The following is a 20,240-nucleotide window of genomic DNA, read 5'->3' on the forward strand; positions in this document are numbered from 1 at the left end:
TGTGAATGTACTACTGCCACTGAATTGTACACCTTAAAATGGCAAATTTTATGTTGTGTATATTTTTTCTAATAAAAAAAATAATCAAATGTAACTCATTAAACAGCGCTCTGCAAAGCTGACTGCTATGGGCTCAAGATTGGAACCCACCTCTCATTATGGGTCAGTAGGGTGTCATTTAAGAGGCCAGTTTAGTGTGTTTACCTTTGGGGATTCAGGTCCTTGACAAGTGACAGCCTCAGCCCTTATACGCTTGAGATAGACATTGTTCAAACCTATTGTTCTGAATCCCCAGCTTATAATGGGAGGGCACAGGCAGGCTTTGCTTAGACAGTTTGGAAGTATATTGAGTAGTAAAGCTAATACAGGATTGGTGGCTTTCACAGAGCCCTCAATGGAGATCTTCAAATGCGGGGAGCTTTTGTTTCCCGTGTGCCTGCTGGGAAGACGGTCATGAATCTCTGGCCTGTCAGAAAGAAAACCGAGATTTAGCTTGGCTGCTGTGCTTGGGTTCCTGGGAATATTTTATTGCCATGGCTCTTTTCTCCATAAATGCTGCTCAGACTTGCTCTTTATTGGGAACTGTGATATGTGGGGCCTTTCCTCTGTGTATAGCATGAATTTGCGCTCGGCTGACGGTGGATGTCAGCATAATGATCTTTTTACAGCAGTGACAGTTTAGAGAAATGTTTTTCAAATTTGTGGCTACTGACAGACATAGATGAATTCCCAACTAGAGTTATGGATCACCAAGAAAATGGGCTCTGACAGTGCCCTGGAGCCGGGGAGTGGAACGGACCTTCCCTGGGAGTGACTACCCGGGGCAGAAGTTCAGAGCAGATGTGCGGAGCTGCACAGGGAGGGCCAGCGTGCAGTGTCCTGTTTACGTCCATGCTTCTTCCTTCTCACCTGGAAACAGCAAGTGACGGAGAATTCTCCTTGGACATCATTTCAGCAACATTAAGTATTTGAAGTCACTAAGGAAGGACCTATTTTTTGGCGTAAGTGGGACTTCAGATAACTGAAAGCATCTTTGGGAGGTCCTATGTTGAACTTCATTTATGGCACTTTTACAAATTAAGGATCAAATTTAAAAATGACTATTAACCACTATGTGTGCTGATTTCATATATAGATGATTTTAGCCTTTAAAAACATATTTTAGACAAAATTAATTTCTTGAGGTGTGAATGTTCCCATCCTTAATGACTCAGTAAATATATATTTAAAAGGCTAAGTATAATTTGATGTGGTTCTTTCCACAAAATTGAATCATTCAACTTATACATCTAAGGAATCCTTTGACTTATTCGGGTCCCCGAGTCCTGCACATGGGAACATAAGAGTAGCTTTATGTTTATGGAAGAATAGTCCTGCCCAAATGTGTCTTCCAACATGATGTTCAAAGGGCCACTGTTAGGACCCATGTTTCAGGTTCGCCGGTCCCTAGAGGACACCTATTGAAAGGCAATTATTTATGAGTGTGGGGTAATATGTTAGATGTCTAAGATGTGCTGGGCACTCTCTACATGTGATTTCTTTAAAAAAAATACATTTCTTTATTGATTTCAGAGAGGAAAGGAGAGGGAGAGAGAGAAACATCAATGATGAGAGAGAATCATCCATCTGCTGCCTCCTGCATGCCCCCTACTGGGGATCGAGCCCGAAACCTGGGCATGTGCCCTTGGCTGGATTCGAACTTGGGACCCTTCAGTCTGCAGGCTGACGCTCTATCCACTGAGCAAAACCAGCCAGGGCATGATTTCATTTTTTTAAAACAATTTTGTGGGGTATGTGTTATATCATAAAACTGACCTTCAGAAAGGTGACTAACTTGCCCAAGGTCACACAGAGAGTAAGTGACAGGGTTGACTTCAAACCCAGGACAATCTGATCCTCAAACCTTGTCATTTTCCATTGCTCCTTGCAAACAAGGGTTTTTTGGATTTTTAGCCACAGAGCTAATGTCTGAGTCTGTTTGAGCTGCCGTAACAGACTGGGTATTTATAAACAGACGTTTATTGCTCACAATTCTGGAGGCTAGAAATCTGAGATGGGGGTGCCAGCATGGTTGGGTGAGGGTTCTCTTCATGGTCACAGACTTTTCCTTGTGTCCGTATGTGGTGGAAGGGACTAGGAAGGTCTTGGGGTTTTTTTTTTCAGTGCACTAATCCCATTCCTGAGGGCTCCAGTCTCATGATTTGAGCACCTCCCAGAGGCCTCACCTTCAATTACCATCACCTTGGGTTTAGAATTTCAATATATGAATTTCGAGGGAACATTTACATTCAGACCATAGCAGTTGGTCACCAGAAAATGGGGCCTAGGACACCTACAGTTTTAAAGAACACAGGGTGATTCAGAGAAGTTTCCAGATAAGAAAACCTGGATAATGGCAAGAAATTCACGTAAAGCGTTTTTGTTCTCTTAGAAAACACAGTTTAAGCATAGCCCCGGCTTTGGAGCCTGCCTCCGAGTATCCTGTTCCACAGTTCACCATGCCTTCTCTGTGCTCACTGTACACTGCCCATATGTCTGTAGTCACACTTGTCATACTTTATGATGCCTGGCACAGGGCCTGGCATAGAGTAAGACCTTAATGCAAGTTAACTGAATTAGTCAGGTGAAGGTATCCAGGAACATCTCAGAGAATGGGAGGGGCAGCGGGAGACCAGGGATGAGCTAACTGGACTTAAAGATGAGCCCCCTATTTCTGTGTTTGCTGAGGATGGATCAGCAGGCCCTGAAATATACATGCAGTGACAGACTTGCTGATAAAATCCAGGCTTTCTATTCATTGTGTTTTCAGCTATAGGGAAGGTTGATTTCCACAGTGGATTTTTTTTTAATTAAGTGCTTTCATTCCTGTGTGTGTATATACATTTACATGCATTTTGCCAGAGATGTACACAAGGAAATAATTTGCAGAAAGACTTCAGAGAGTGAAAATGTGGAGGTCCATATGCTTTGAAGATTCAAAAATCCCCATTTTGGCCTCTAAGCTAATGATCGGGTAACTATAGCCTGCTGGCCAAATACCTCTTACCTTTTGCACAAAAACTGAGCTAAGAATGATTTTTACTTTTTTGTGTGTGTGTGGTGAAAAAAAACAAAAGAATATTTCATGACATCTGAAAATAATATGAAATTCAATGTCAATGCCCATAAATAAAGTTTTATTGGAACCCACCCACGCTGGTTCATTTATGTATTATTTGTGGCTGCTTTTGTGCTACAAAAGCAGAGTTGTATAGTTGCAACAGTCACCATATGGCCCACAAAGCCTCAAATATTTTCTATTTGGTTCTTCGCAGAAAATGTTTGCCAACCTCTCCTCTAAGCCATGATAATGTCATTCTCTTTTTGGGCTGGTAGGAAAACAGAGTAGCTTTGTTTCCATTGTTTCAGGAGCCTTCTTGCAGAACATATTGATTTCATTTATAGATTTCTATTGATTTTTGTTGTTACTTTAATCTGTGTTGTCATGAAGGGCCTGGAATAACTGTTGTACATTCTTAAGGTACATTCTAAATAGCATCTGGAAAATCTCTCATGATTGATTTTGGTAAAGCAGCTTTAATTTTTAAATTGCTTTTGAACTTTTCCATTTGAGAGTGAACACTAAGGGGAAAGGGTGAGATGGGTAATAACAGCCCGTGGCCTTATGCTACCTCATGTGCTGCCATGAGAATTAATGAGATAATGTATAGGCAGCATTTTGTGCTTCTCAAGGAAAGGTGCCACAAAAGTATAAGACATTATTAATAACACACAGAGGGTCTGGAGGTAATGATCTTCATTTCTGACTCACAAAATAGGTTTCTACTAAAACAATTTAGATTTGATGATTAAATGCATGTTTGTAATGGGGCCAAAGTAGCAAGAAAATCTTGGAGTAATGAGAGAGACCATTGTGATTTCAAGATATATAACTGTCTTGATTTTTAAAATAGATGACTTTGGGCAGATGCTTCTGAAAAATAAAAGTGAGGAAGCAGGGAGAGTAGGAAAATGAAAGAGAAAAGCCAATGGTGGATGTGTTTCTGGGATGGGTAACCTGTGGACAACCAGGCTCCATCTGTTGGGGACCCTCTGAGGCACTGTGTAAAATTAAGCCTCAGGTTGTCCTTCCAAAGGAGGTTGGAATTAGTGAACTCAATAAATGATAAAAATGACCCATTGCCAGGCTTTCTGGTCAAATGTTGTGTCAGGAGCTTTGCCTAAGTAGTTTTGTTTAATTGTGAAAAAAAAGTGTGGAAGGATATATTTAGTAATATTTAATAATGATAACTGAGGAGTTAGTATAAATTACATCAAGTTACTTAGTAAGTGTTAGGGCTAGAATACAGATCCAGGTCTGTCTAGCAGAAGGAAAGCTCATGCTCTTTCCTCTGCGCTATAAAAGAATGTAATTGCCTCCTAATAGGACTGAAGCTTTCCACATTCAGTCGGAGCTGCCCGCTATATCTCCATTAGCTTTTTCACCGACCAAAGCAGCTCCATTCTGACCAATCAGGACAGTGACTTTTGGACCAACCAAAATGTGAGGATTAAAATTTAAGTTGTTTCTAATTTGTAATGTTGGAAGATGGCTGTATGTCAGGAGGTTATTGCTGCAGTAACAAATAACTCCTAGAACCTCAGTGATTTAACCACAACTTACTTCTTTCATTACATGTCCATGTGGCTGGCAGGGTGGCTTCATGTTGATACCATCCGCACTCGGGGATCCAGGCTGATGGGGCAATGCTATCTGGCAGTGCTGGCTCTAGGATGAGGTAATTGAGGCACCACTGGCACTCACCCTCAGGGTCATGGAAGTGCCACCCCGGCATTTACCATGGGGGTGAGTTCCTCCTAAGTTGGGTACTGTAGTGTGAACCCTGAGAAAGAAGATACCCACTAAAAAGAGCTCCCAGTGGCTAAATGGGCTAAAATAGTCCTGGCCAATGTTACTCAGTGGTTAGAGTGTCAGCCGCACACTAAAGGGTCCTGGGTTTGATTCTTGGTTGGGGCATGGCGGGGGGCAACCAATTGATGTGTCTCTATCACATCAATGTCTCCACCTCCCCACTCTGATGAGAATTAACAACAACACAAAAATATAAACAAATAAAAACAACAATAAAAACAGATCCTAGCAGCCATTTCTACACAGGGAACTCACATGAATACTCCACTTCAGGGAGAAGCCTGAAGTGAAATACTTCCTTCTGCACTGAACTACCTGCCTGCACTGTGTTTCTGCCATGTGAGCCAGCTCTTATAAAGAAATTCCTGGGATCCTATTTCAACCAATAGGACTGAGCTTTCCACAGTCAATCGGAGCTGTGTGCATATATCCCATTAGCTTCTTCACTGAATCAATCAAAGCAGATCCATTCTGACTAATCAGAACAGTGACTTTTGGACCAATCAAAATGTGAGGATTTGGAGTCCTCATTTGCATGAGGATGAACCAATTGGGGACCAGGGGTGGGGACTTCTGTCTATATAAGTCAGCTCTCCTCTGGTTTTGAGAGCACACTTTCCCCCTACCCCCATCTTTTAAAAAATATATATTTGATTTCAAAGAGGGAGAGGGAGAGAGAGAGAGAGAGAGAGAAACATCAATGATAAGAGAGAATCATTGACTGGCTGCCTCCTGCACGCCCCCCCACTGGGGATTGAGCCCACAACCCAGTCATGTGCCCTGACGGGGAATCGAACCATGACTCCTGGTTCATAGGTCAATACTCAACCACTGAGCCACCCTGGCTGGGCCACACTTTCCCTTTCCACTGAAGACTGGAGTAGAGCAGTGCAGGGCAAAGCATACCAGCATGGGAAGAAAGGAAGTTTTGGACATGCAGGCGGTAAAACAATACCCAGAAAAGATGTACTAATACCTGCGAGTGGTTGAAATGCAGTAGGAATTGCATTCTCTTTTTGAGAAGGTTGTAGAAGAGGGAGACAGAGTGCTGGACTTGAGTCCAATAAGCCTTATTTTGATATCCTAGCGCTTAGTATGCTGTCAGGCACATAGAGATGCTCAATCAATCTTTATAGAAGTAAATTCAGCTGAACGTTATCCAGGATGATGGCAAAAGATGCAGTCGGGAAAGAATTCTACAGTGACTGGGCCGTAGACCAGGTTGGCATGTGCAGCTCTCGTCTCATTCAGAGGAAGCGACCCAGTTTATCTTGCCAAGCACCCCATTGAGGGCTTTCCTTTGCTCTCTTCACAACTGGCTTCACAAATAAGGGGTAATTTCCCTAACTATACCAGCTGTGCCTCATACTTCCATAGGAAGGATTTCTGCTATCATTTTAATATAAAGTTATCTCCTTCTGCTTGCCTGTATGAATACATTTTATGGTCATGGTTTTGGCCACATTCTTGATATAGAGTCATTCCTAGAAATTCAGTAAATATAAGACAGAGAAAATGAAACAGAAATGAGAACCCAGATAATTTGTATTAGAGACGGGTGAGCCCATTTGCAGATTACTGAATTTTGTGAAATAGCCAGCAAAGAGAAAACAAATAAATCAAACAGCCAGCACTGCCGGATATAGGGCTTTTCTTTCCATTTATTTTGCTAAGTGTGGATGGTTGTTAATTATGTATTTATGACAGTACTTTATAGCTTAATTATGAGTGTCCTGAGCATGTTTTCTGAATGTAATGAAGTCTGGACTGCATGGGGCCCTCTTGCTCCATTATTCTGCTGTTAAACTTTATCTGAGAAGTGGTTTAATTCTGCTGTGGAGTTTGTGGATTACTTATATTGGGGTGATTTAGCTGGGTTCTCACGATCAAACTAAAATACCAGAGAGGTGTTCTTATTTTTGAGAGATTTTATAAAGTTTCTACTTTTACTGCATACAAATAATGCATTTGATTATTAGAACCATTTTTGGTGTTGAGTTCTGAGGAGGCTTATCTTATGCGCTATACATGTCAGCGCAATCCTTTTATTTACAGCTTAGGAATTAGATGCTTTGCGTTGAACTTGTACCCCGAGTGCACATCTTTCTTTTTCTCCCATTTTTAAATTAGAGAATTAGTATGTTGTTACACTTAAGCTTCTGTGTCTTAAGATGGGATTCAGTTTTGACTCCTATCTGGTATTGATATTGGGTCAGATAAAAGGGGCTGTTGATGGCTTTGGGACACAAATGATCAGATTTTAAGCAGGCAGAAGAGGGAGACTACAGTCTTACTGATGACCGCAGCTTAAACGAGTGGATTTGGAAACATCAGTATAATGGATGTGTGTTTTCCAACTTGGAAATTCTAGATCTATCCATGCAGTATTAGTAAAAATAAAATAAAAAAACATGTGCGTATTTTGGTTTATTTGTATTGTTTTGGGCTACCCAGGTAAATAAAATTATGTGTGACTTGCAGATAAAAGTGGCTGTTGCTGAGGGATTATTGGGATTTAAGGAGGGGGGAGTATCTCATAGTAATCTTATTATTATTTTATCTAAAGACACAGGATAAAAATTGCATGTATGTAATGGTCCTTTAACTAGAAGCAGCTATATACCCCAGGTTTGCTTTCCTCTTGTGCTTCTGAACTTTAAGCTTTTGCCTGGAAGCACTGAGAATCTGTCACTGTTATTCTTTGGCTATTGTTTCCTATGAACCCAGCTTTCCTTTCATTGGGCATCCAGTGCTCTTGCTAAGGTTGTTTATCAGTAGAGAGCAGTGTGGAATGAAGCTGTCAGCTCATTAATGGGGTGTGTGCATGATTTAGGTGCACCCTGGAATTTAGGAGGCTGAATTAGGAGGTTTCACCAAGCAATTGCTGTGGATCCTGCACTTTATTTTCCTCAGCAGGACAATTTGGATTTGAATAACATTTTCCTTTTGGTTAAAACCTCTGTCCAGTTTCTTTTGAAAGGTGTGAGGTATCGTCATGGGAACCATAGGACTGTTGGTCTGTGGAAAAGCTATGCAAAGAAAAGCAAAACAAAACAATACACACATGCACACATACACACATGTGCACACTCACACCGTGTCTGGGAAGTGGACGGGGATGCTGAGGCTGGGAGTGGGGAGAGGAGGTGGGGGACGGGGCCTTGGTAGAAGCAGCAACAAAGAAATAAAATGAGAGTCAGGACATGCTGGTGAGCAGAAAGAACTGACTGCAAGCAGGGTGTCCACAAGCCTCTTGCCTTGGGCAAGGTTCAGTCTGTGTTTTCTAGTTGATTATGTCTTTCCTGTTTTTTAATTGCTTTCTAGTTCTCCAAGTTTCAGAATGTAGTTCACTGTTTTCACTTTGGACTTGTTCATTGATTAACTTGCAAATTCTGGAGTGTTGATATTACCATGACTTTCTCTGACTGAGAAGTTAGATAATTTTCTTTTTATCCAGTAAGTCACAAGGTGATGCTATACAACATGGATACATAATCCTCAGTCAACTGTATGGTGCTCTTATGCTTAGAATTTGAAAGTGGAAATTTGGGATACTTATAAGAATATATAAGGGGCCTCCCAAGATGGCGGTGTGCCTGGCGGTGATCGCCAAGGAGTGTCCCCACGGAGAATGAGCTGAAGTTCCACTACATAGTGCACACGTCCCTGGACGTGGTGGATGAGAAGATCTCTGCAATGGGGAAGGCCCTGGTGGACCAGAGGGAGCTATACCTGGGCCTGCTGTACCCCACAGAAAACTACAGGTATATGGCTACGTGACCAACTCCAAGGTGAAGTTTGTTATGGCGGTGGATTCTTCCAACACAGCACTTCGTGACGAGATTCGCGGTATGTTCCAGAAGCTGCACAACTCCCACACAGATTGATGTGTAACCCCTTCTATAACCCAGAGGACCGCATTCAGTCCAGGGCCTTCAATAGTATGGTGACATCTATGATGATACAGGTCTGTTGGGTGAGAAGATTGCTGCCTGTTGATTGAAGAGAAGTGTTTTGTACATAACTGTCTTGTGTAGATGTGTATGTATTATCATTTACCCCACACGGGGGCAAGGCCAGGTGGGGTGCATGTCAACTAAAGGTCTTGTGACATCAGGTTTGGTGTTTTCCTTCTGCCGAGGGTTTAACTAGAGAGTTTAGTGCAGGGTTTCGAAGGGGCAGTGGGAGATGGTTGTTAGGAGCCCACAGAGCTTGGAGCCCTGGAAAGGCTGTGGCCCCTGGGGCAACCTCTCTGTCCCACCAGCTGCTCTTGTGGCGCCCTCCAGTGGCTGACCAGGTGGGGTGTTGTATAAGGCCTCCATAGCTGGATTTAGAACTTCCTCCACAGGGAGAAGTTCTCTTTCTGGTCTTGCATTAGCCTGATGTCTGGACTTGGCCCAACCTTGGAAGGCAGCTGTTAGGAGATCTAGGCCATTTCGTGCAACTGCAGCATTTCACCTGTGGCTGTTGCTTTCTGAGCATGAAGGAGCCTCTTCCATCTGTTAGTACACAGTGTTTCTAGTGGCTTGAGGGCTGGACGGGGTTAGGCTCTGAGTCCCCTGCGCCCCAGGCTCGAGGGTAAACTGCTTACATTTGAGGAGGAGCTGATGTAATTAGATGTCTATATTCTGCATCCCCAGAGGCTTGCTCAGCCAAGTCCAGAGGACAGTCCTAATAGTTGACTGTGTCTGACGTGTCAGCCCCTTCTGGGGTCAGGCAGCCCAGGTTCTTTGCCATTTTTGTGTCCTGTGAAGTAGGAGAGGTGACAGGGACCTGCTGAGTCTGAGCCCCACCCGCACAGTCTGCTCCAGGCTGTGTTCAGCGCACACAGCTGTTGGCTAGCTTCCTGAGTCAGCGCCCCAAGACAGCCATTGAGTCCCTCCCTCCCACCCTCAGTCACTGGGGAGAGGGTCTCTGACCAGGAGGAAGGCGGCTCAGATTCTTGGGAGAATGGGCTGTAGCATTGGTGAGCCTAGGGCTGGGAATGGGAGATGAACTCCCAAGGGATTTCCTTCCCGTCTAACAAGCACAGGATTGCTTTTTTAAATTACAGAAATAAAAACAACATCAGCTAGGAATGTGTATTAAAAACACGTCCCAGTCCCCGTCTCCTGCCTTACTGTAGGTGGGAGTGGAAAACCTAGAGTAGGGCTGAGAAGTACCAAACAGGCTTTGGTTGCATTGCCAGTGGACTGTTGGCCCCCTCTCACAGGATTTCTTCCCTGCAGTCCATGGTTGAGGGTTTTTTTTTTTTTTTTTTTTAAATATATATTTTATTGATTTTTTTACAGATAGGAAGGGAGAGGGATAGAGAGTTAGAAATATCGATGAGAGAGAAACATCCATCAGCTGCCCCCTGCACACCTCCTACTGGGGATGTGCCCGCAACAGAATCGAACCAGGGACCTTTCAATCCACAGGCCGACGCTCTATCCACTAAGCCAAACCAGTTAGGACCATGGTTGAGGTTTTGATAGTGATCTCTCCTGCCTGAGTAGTGGCTCTGATAGGGACTGCAAGTTTCCCACCAGTATCCATTCTTCCTTGCTTCCTTACTCACTTCCCCAGTGTTAATTGAGGACAGTTGGCTAGACAAAAGGTATTTCCTAGCTTTCATAGCACACAAGGACAGGTAGTTTTTATGGCATGTGAGTGAATGATGTTGGGAGAGACTTTTAGGAAAGATCCTTTAAAAGGGGATTCACGTGACAGATGGAGTCCTTCCTCACCTTCTCCCTTCTTCCTGCCTAAAACTTGAATGTGATGGCTGGAACTCATCCCCTACGGACAGGGAGCAAAAAGCTAGTAGGAGCCTGGGTCGTTGCTGAAATACCAGCTCTGGGCTACTTTCAGTCAGCAATTTTTTATGTAAAATAAATAAATAATTAAATAAGCAAATAAATAAATAATCCTTGTTGAGGCAAAAAAAGAAAAAAAAGAAAAAAGAATATATAAGTCCATAATTTTACATAAACAAATAGTGTTGCAACAATAATAACACCACCAACAAATGTGAACTATCTAGGATATGCACATAGCATACATAACCTATGAGTGTTTCCCCATTGTATGAATATGCATGTAGGAGATATATATTTTCCATGACAGATTTATGCAGACCAAAAGTCTGGACCCAGATGATCTCACTTCACATTGAGAACTTGAGAGAGGATGAAATTTTTAGGTGGGTGGATTGTTAATGGCCGGCTAATTTGTTTTTCTTTTCAGTGAAAGTTACAGTCCATTTAAGAATAATCTAGCCCTTTAGGAACTGTTGCCTCTTTATTGATAATTTGCTGCTATTCCAAGCAGCCATTAAAAACAGTCCGAATTCAGTTACAGTTGCCAGGACCTAAACATGACTTCAGTCTTGTAGCCGGAAGTACATGTCCACCCACAACATAATCCAGCCTCTAACAGCCTGCGTGCTGGTGAGGAAGCTATTTTCTTACATATACGTTAACTTTTAGGCTCTTGTCATTTTCTGGTCAGGGAGCCTGTGAGACTGAAATTCAGGGTTGTAGTTCTGAATATATGATGTTGATTTGGGACCAACAGGGGCAGTAAATCTGGTACTTGCATCTTGGTATTAGTATAGTTCTTGATTCATCTGTGACTTTAATGTTCCCAGGATTCTGTTCGAATTCTATATTTAGGATCAGCTGGTTGTGATTTTATTATACATCATCCAGTGAATGGTGGGATAATAAACTAATCAAAATAAAAACTTGGTGCCTGTCATTGACCATACTTCTAAGTAAAGGAAAATGTCTATGGCTTAAACATGAATTTCCCAAAGTTTTCCCAAGAGATACTTTAAAAAAAAAGCAGTTTCATAAGTTTTTGAAATGCTGCATATTCTAGGTCTCTACTAAAGATTCAGAAAGCACATGAACATTAGTATAGGTTCCGAGAAGTCCCACAATAAATAATGCTGGTGAACTTTGTTAACCCAACATGTTCTACTTGCTTGACTACTAGCCCTTTCCACCAGATATCTAATGGGATAGTGTATCCATTGGTACATTTTTCTTTAAGCAAATTTTTCAAGACAACGGGTGATTGAATTTTACTTGGAAATATCAGGAAAAAAGTCGTTCTTTACTTATTTGCACAGCAGCTGTCACATTTCAGGAAAAATTTTGAGATAAATGAAATGAATTTTTAGTTGAATGAAACTAGGAAACACTTGATTCTAAAGTATTATATATGTTTTTAATATTTCTGAAATTATTTTTGCTTTTTATTTATTGATGGTGTGTTATATCCTGCCTACCTTTCAACTCCCAATCTGGAAAGAAACATGCCTTGAATATTTGTTGATTTGGATGATAACTCTGTTATCTATGAATGGATGTTAAAGTTTCTTTGCAGACTAGGGATGGAGGGTGGAAGACACATATAAAATTGGAAATTAAGATGCAGCGCAGGAAGTACTATGTAGGTATTCCTGGGGTGTTAGAAACACACACAGATAGAGCCCTGCCTTGATTGATGGTTTTGGTAACATGTGAAGGGTGTCAAAGGGACTGCTGTTATTGCAAATAATTTCGGAGCCCACTGGAAGTATGGGTTCCTTCACCAGACGGTGAGCCACATAGTACAGACTTTGTGTGTTTTTTGTGTCACTAGGTTCTAGCACAGTGCTAGGCACATGATAATCAGGAAATTGGTGTGTGGTTTTTTTTTGCATCTTCAACGAACTAGTAGAATTGGGAGCAGAATGTTTTGACTCCACCTGTCATTCAGATAATATTTATTTGCCTTATTAATGCTATTTGCTTCAAACAGTAAATATGGACTATTAGTTGATTTTAAATTCCGTTCATAATGAATTTCATCTATACAAATAATAATGCAAAGTAAAGATGACGATGATAAATACTGCACAGGTAAAATTTGATATGTTTGGCAAACCAGTTGTAAAACCAAATCTGTTTGGTAAAATTGAAATTTGTAAAACTTGGCCTGGGAAAAATTGGACTTGATGAAAGTAATCAAAGTAACATAAAACTAACAAGACTCAAAATTACACATGGTTACATTTCTTATTGGCCAAGAGTTCACAGAAGAATGAAATTTTGACAACATTTAGATTTGCAAGATTTGATCCCAGAAAAATAAATTTGGTAGAAACAATGGGTGCAAAGGAAACCTCACAGACACTATCCTGGATTATCCACTTCAATAATGGGTCTCTGGGGACCAACCTCTATGCCACTTTATTTTCCAGGGACTGTATTATTACAGTTCTCTAGCATCTGGCAGTCTCTTACCATTATCGTAGCTGTCTGCACTCATTTTCCATATTAAACTGTTTCTATCATTTATCCCCTAGCTCACTGTTCCCCAAAGGGCTCCAGCATCATCTGGAATACTAGCTAAAATGCAGATTCTTGGATGCTATCCCTACACTACTGAATCTGAATCTATAGGGCTTGGCCTAGGAATACGTATCTTTACATCACATGGGGTGATCCTTAGGCAGATTAAAATTTGGGAACTACTGGTTAATATGTAGGATTCATGATTTTGGATGTGGGAAAGGACATAAACAATACTGTTGGTGGCAGGATGTAAGGACAGCACAAAATCAACTATTCATTGATTAATCCAATCATTCAACACATAGTTTATTGACATATTTATGTGTCAGCCTCTGTTTTAGGTTCTGGGGAGGGGGGTGTAGAATGGGAGGTGTTCAACAAGATCAAAACCCTATTCTCATGAAATTTACATTTTAGTGTGAAAAACTGACTATACACAAGTAAAAGTAAATATTTTCAGGTAGATAATGTCAATGAATAAAGTGTAAGGAGGTTTTCATGTAGAACTTTTTAGTATATCACCAAATGCTCAGAGCCCACAGGAAGGGAGATGCTAGATGAGGTCTCTGAAGTTGGCCATCTTTCCAGTAGGGGCAAGGATAACACTGGAAGTTTTCTTCTTTTGATTCTCCTGGTAATATCCCTGCTACTTGTCTTGAATGTAGATTGTCATGTTGATGAGATGAGGCTGAACTGGCTGGAGGTTGTGAAAAGTTGCTTTGTGAGAATGAGTTTTTGATCTGTGAAAGCTTTTGTTGAAACATACTCCCTGGTGGACATCAAAAAGGCAGTAAAGTTAGCCAAGTGTCTGCAGGCCAATTTCTATTACTCTGGGCTGGCAGGGGAGGCATGGCTACACCCCTCCTCACTGCTAGAATATATGGTGAAATATGTTATTTTAGTCATTTCACCAATAAAATTTATACATCTACAATTCAGAATATATAGATTTTTTTTCTTGAAAGTTCTAGGGGTCCTGCAAAGCATTGTTGTTGGTATGCAGTATACCCATGTTATGACTTTAAAATTTTGATATATGATATAATATACATCTTAATTTTCCTGTTGGATGTTTTGTTGGTGAGGTCAAAAACACAAAATCACAAATTGGCTACATTTCCCCAACTATCTGGATGGTTTTCAGTTCAAAGTTAGTTGGGACTGCAGGAAGGTTGAAAATATCCCAAACTGCTGTGAGTGGCAGAATACTGAATTAATAGTGACATCTTGTAAAGTTCCAAACCTTGCTTAATCAGGACAGAAGGCAAGAATTTGCTGACTCACTAGCATCCTCTCAGGTGCCTGGTTTAAACCATCCCTAGGAAAGATGACTGAGAGGGATCATGGGGTGCTGTAAGATGCTGATTACCTCTTGCAAAACACACTTAATTATTAAAATGTATTATTTCCCTGCTTATCTGTGGAGGGAGACATATAGCTCCATTCCTTATTGGAAAAGGAGGAATATCAGGTCTTGATGTCTCACAAAGGGACACGTAGGTAGGAGGAAAAGGAAGAATTTAAGGAAAGGAGCATTTCAAATTGAATGCTTGGGAAAGCATCTCTTCATCGGAGTATTTTTTTATTTTTTGGAATCAATTTTTAAAGTAATGACAGAAACCTCATTGCTTGGAATACTTAACACCATCCATTGGCTTTTCTGAAGAATCAGCTTGCACCTGTGAGGAACTGGGTCAATTAACATAAGTTGACCCTCCCCATTTTCTATGACAGTTGGCAAAGCAGTGACTGTTACACATTTCACTTCCACTCCAAGTTGTCGGCAGTGTCTTCTTAGCGTTACATAACCTCTGAGAAGGACAGATCCGCATATTAAAAAAAACTAATAATGCTTCCTAAATTTTCCTGTCTTTGCAATAAAAATAGCTAAGATTTTATTTGCCTTTCACTGAGAAACCTAGCGTTTACTTGCCCGTGGCTTCTTCAATTCTTGTAAAAATTCCATCTTGTGAAAGTTAAGTGGACACAGCACTGCCCTAAAATTTGGAACTTACCCAAATGAAATTTCCTTTCAGCCTAGTCTTTTAAAAATATCAGCTCTATTGGGTTATAATTTTCATATAATAAAATGCACTCATTTCAAGTGTACAGTTGAGATAGACTCTTTCTACCACCCCCAAAACTTTCCTCCTGCCCCCTCTATAGTGGTTCCCCTCACCCTTGACCCAGGCAACCATGACTTCCTGTTTTTATAGATCAGTTGACATTTTCTCAAATTTCAGAGAGTTGAAATATTCAGCATGTTGTCTTATGTCTCTTTTGCAGATCATGTTTTTTCGATTTATGAAAATAATTGTTAATCAGTAGTCCATTTCTTTTCATTGCTGAATAGTATTCCATTGTATGGATGTGCTGCATTTGCTATCACTTGAGCATTTATGTTGCTTCCAGGTTTTAGCTATTATGAATTAAGCTGCTATGAGCATTCCTGTACAAGTCTTTGCGTTGACATGTTTTAACTCTTCTTGGGTAAATATCTCAGAATGGAATTTTTTGGACATAGGTTAAGTGTATGTTTAGCGTCTTTAAAATTGTTAAGGTGTTTTCTAAAATGGCTATACTGTTTTACATTCCTACCAGCAATGTATGAGAATTCAACTTTACATCTCTGTTCACACTTAGCATTGCCTTTGATTATAACCTTTTAATGGATGTATGCCAGTATCTTGTTTTAATTTGCATCTTTAAAATATTTTCAAAAAATTTTCAATTACAGTTTATTTTCAGTATTATCTTGCATTGGTTCCAGGTGTATAGCAAAGTGATTGCCCCCACTATATCCAGTACCCACCTGGCAACATACATAGTTATCACAATATTATTGACTGTAGGGAGTGGCTCTAGAGTTAAGCCTCGGATTGACCTGTGGCAGAGCCACAAACAAGTCCCAGCTTAGAGGGCAGAGCCCTCTTAGCTTAACTAAGCTTGACCTTATGGCCACCCCCTAGATCAGCCGTGGGCAAACTACGGCCCGCGGGTCAAAAAAAAAAAAAGACCGTACCCTTTTATGTAATGATGTTTACTTTGAATTTATATTAGTTCACACAACACTCCATCCATGCTTTTGTTCCGGCCCTCCGGTCCAGTTTAAGAACCCATTGTGGCCCTCGAGTCAAAAAGTTTGCCCACCCCTGCCCTAGATCCTTCCTAGGTAGCTAATGGGCTATGGGAGGTGCAGCAAGTGCTGCCAAAACAAGCGAAACTCACAAGAACATTGTAACTATGTTGACCACTACCTTGTTTTTCTCTGACTATAAAATAAAGCCTCAGCTTGCTGGGTGGATCCTTTTCTGTGGCCTCATCCAGGCACAGGAGATCCACCAAGCCCCAGCTATATTCTCTTTTTCTGTCTTCTCTTTAATCCTTCACCGCCCCTCCTCAGGCTCACCGAACCCTTGGCTGTGCTGTTGTGGCACAATTGACTATATTTCTTATGCTGTACTTTACATCCCCATCACTATTTTGTAACTGACATTAATTTGAATCTTTTTTATTGATTTCAGAGAGGAAGAGAGAGGGAGAGGGAAAGATAGAAACATCAATGATGAGAATCACTGATTAGCTGCCTCCTGCATGCCCCCTACTGGGGATTGAGCCCGAAACCTGGGCATGTGCCCTTGATCGAAGTCGAACCTGGGACCTCCTGGTTCATAGGTAGACACTCAAACACTGAGCCATGCCAACTGGGCATATTTGCATCTTTTAATGTGCTTTTTGGCCACCAGTATATCTTCTTCAGTGAAATATCTTTTCAAATCTTGTCTAAGAGTTTGGTGTGAGACTTCTTTTTCCTATTTATTATTTTATTTTACTTTTTTCGTCACGTATCCCCTCTATGCCCTCTTTCACCTCCACACCCCCTACCCCGCAATCACCTATGAGTTCTTCATATATCTGTTATACCAGTCTATTGATGTATATGTAGACCTTGAATATTTTCTCCCAGTCTGTGATTTGCCTTTTCATTTTTTCTTAATTGAGTTTTTCTAAGAGTTCAGTTAATGTTTGGTTTTTTTTTATGCTTGTGGTTCAATTCTTAAATATTCCAACACATATTTCAATGTATTACTCCTAAATTCTGAAACAGGAACTAGTCATATCAGGTGAGATTGCTGACTTTAATTTTATAAACTTAGCACAGAAATTTTGAAAGAAATAGTGCTGAATGGCCTGGAGATACAGACCTTGCTATTTCCTGCCAACTTTAGTCCAACCAGGTTCACTTCTAGGGCAAGCTTGGAAATCTAGATTGATTGGCAGGTCCCTGGTACTATTACAAGATGGAGCCAGGTCTCCAAATTGGTCTCTCAGGGAATTCAATGTAATCTTGGTGACTAGTCCACACTTCCTGGGCCTTCCTTAGGGCAGACCCCTTTGAACCAGAGCAACTGCCAACACCAGGGAATTTACCTTGTGAGTTTAAAGTGTGCCTGTCCATTTTTGATGTTTTCTTGAACATGAAAAGAGTGTCACTCCCTTATTCTAAGAGGCTAGTACCATCTCTGAAATAACAAAGTGCTTCTTTTCTTTTAAATCTTGGATAAGTCAACTATTTAAATTGTCCAAACTGGCAGTGAGGAAGCAGGACATCCAAGGAGGAGAGTAGTATAATAGATACACTGACTAATGAACTTTCCTGTAGGTACCCTTTCCTGTAGTTAATGCTTTTAGGACAAGATATAATAAAGCAGAAAGCCACCAAACTATCTGGGAGGAAGTCGCAAAGTTTCATGTAAATGTGTAGATCCAACTTGAACTTAGGGAAAATAGAAATAGTGGGAAAAGGGCTTCTTAGCCTAGACCAGTGATGGTGAACCTATGAGAGGTGACACGCGAACTCATTTTTTTGGTTGATTTTTCTTTGTTAAATGGCATTTAAATATATAAAATAAATATCAAAAATATAAGTCTTTGTTTTACTATGGTTGCAAATATCAAAAAATTTTTATATGTGACACGGCACCAGAGTTAAGTTAGGGTTTTTCAAAATGCTGACACGCCGAGCTCAAAAGGTTCGCCATCACTGGCCTAGACACTGCTCTGCCATGTAGCAGAAACAATGAATGTGGGTGGAGCCACAGTCAGGAACCCTCAATCACTCAAAACCTGTTATCCCAAGTTTTACCAAATTTCTTGTCCATCATGATGGGAAATGCCATAGTTGAGTATTTTGGGGGCAGGTTATATGAAAACCCTCTGATTAGAACAGAAACATTGAATTCTGTTGCTGGCATAGATTTTATGGGAAAATATTACTTTGCATTTGTTGGTATCATCAAGTCTTATCTGTTTCATGATGTATATCATATTCTTCTTAGTAAGCATAGTGGTTAAGAGCAAAGGATCTAAGATCATATTGATCCTTTCCCCCTCATAACTCCATCACTTAAAACTATATGACCTTGAACATGTAATTGTATCTTCTTGAGCTTCAAGTTTCTCAACTTCAGAATGGGAAATAATAGAATTCACCTTAAAAAGTTTTCTTACGGCCGTAGCCGGTTTGGCTCGGTGGATAGAGCGTCAGCCTGCGGACTGAAGGGTCCCAGGTTCAATTCTGGTCAAGGGCATGTACCTTGGTTGCGGGCACATCCCCAGTAGGGGGTGTGCAGGAGGCAGCTGATCGATGTTTCTCTCTCATTGGTGTTTCTAACTCTCTGTCTCTCTCCCTTCCTCTCTGTAAAAAATCAATAAAATATATTTTAAAAAATTTTCTCATGAAGATTCATTTAAATAAGCCATGTGCCTGGCATATGGTGAGTCCTTGATAAATATAAACTATCATTTTATTAAAAATAATATATATGTAGCTATATTGAGAGATAAAAATTAAGAGATGTTAGATATGGAAATGGGAAATAATTACCAGAGCATGGTAATTGGCATTTCTGCAGAGGGCTTAAAAACAAATGGAACACAAACAGTATTCATAGATAAGAATAGCAGATTAAAAGGGTTTACCATGTTTCAGGAAAAAATAATGAAAATAGCTGTAATCTAAACATATATGTGTGATATTTTTGAATTTCAAGAGTAAAGAAAAGTTCTGGCAGGCATTTTAATAAGAGGAAAATAGTTTTCTACAAAGAAATAAAAAGTCAAGTCAGGCATAGACAGCTCCGTAAGATGAAGACCATGTGCCAACAAATTTTTAGGAGAAATGTTTGTGACTGAGAAATTCTTAGCTGTATACGCCTGAAGAAATCAGAAAGACATTCTCAAATTTAGAAGGGCTTAAAAAATGTCATTTATATACAATCATGAAAAGTTGACTTACAAGTATTCTCTAGCCAAGAAAGAAGTGAATAAAAACAGAGAGCAAGAAAGGAGAATTCAAAAGGAATCATTGTGAACATTGAAATCAGTTGTGTAGATTTCTTAACTGTTGAAAATTTGTTTACTGAATAGAATGTAGTTGCAATAAAAAAATTTTAAGAGAAGATAAACACTAGTTTAGTATTTATAAACATGGTAGAAAATCCTAAATAATTTTTTTATACAGTAAGTATTAGGAGTAGTAAGGAGAAAAATAGTAAATATATTAATTTTTTAACCTCAAGAGAGGACGTTAATAAGTACTGTTTCACTCTTCTACTGATAATTACTCATGGGCTCAATGTGTACTTTAAAGCTGAGAGGTATTTATAAGTGGAATTAGAAATAGAACTATACCTTCCATAAAGCATAGAAACTGCAAGTTGGCATATATGGCAGGTGAATTAAAAGCATAGAAATAAAATATAATTTATGTTGCAAAAGATAAACTACAAAGGAAAGAGTAAGGTACTATACAAAATAAAAAATCATAAAGCATGCTGATGAAATTAAAACCCAGCATTCACTTATGACTATATTTGGATTATGACTCTAAGTTAAAGTGAGTGCTACTCCTCTATGTACTGACCAAGATTTACAGATAAAGTCAATTAACCAACAAGAGAGTTTAACAGAACGCTGAATGTAAGAGCAGATGTTGAATA

At 40.2% G+C, this 20,240-nt stretch overlaps 1 protein-coding gene and 1 pseudogene across 3 annotated transcripts in view; both read left to right on the plus strand.

The window, feature by feature from the left end:
- Positions 1–20,240, plus strand: part of LHFPL3 (LHFPL tetraspan subfamily member 3) — a 479,961-nt gene that overhangs the window by 25,211 nt on the left and 434,510 nt on the right. The gene's annotated exons all lie outside the window — the stretch shown is intronic.
- On the plus strand, positions 8,497–8,926 carry LOC139017010 (trafficking protein particle complex subunit 2-like protein; annotated as a pseudogene).

The sequence above is a fragment of the Myotis yumanensis genome, unplaced genomic scaffold, assembly GCF_028538775.1.
Source record: "Myotis yumanensis isolate MYYU_CA2020_CCGP unplaced genomic scaffold, mMyoYum1.0.hap1 SCAF_9, whole genome shotgun sequence".
NCBI lineage: Eukaryota > Metazoa > Chordata > Mammalia > Chiroptera > Vespertilionidae > Myotis > Myotis yumanensis.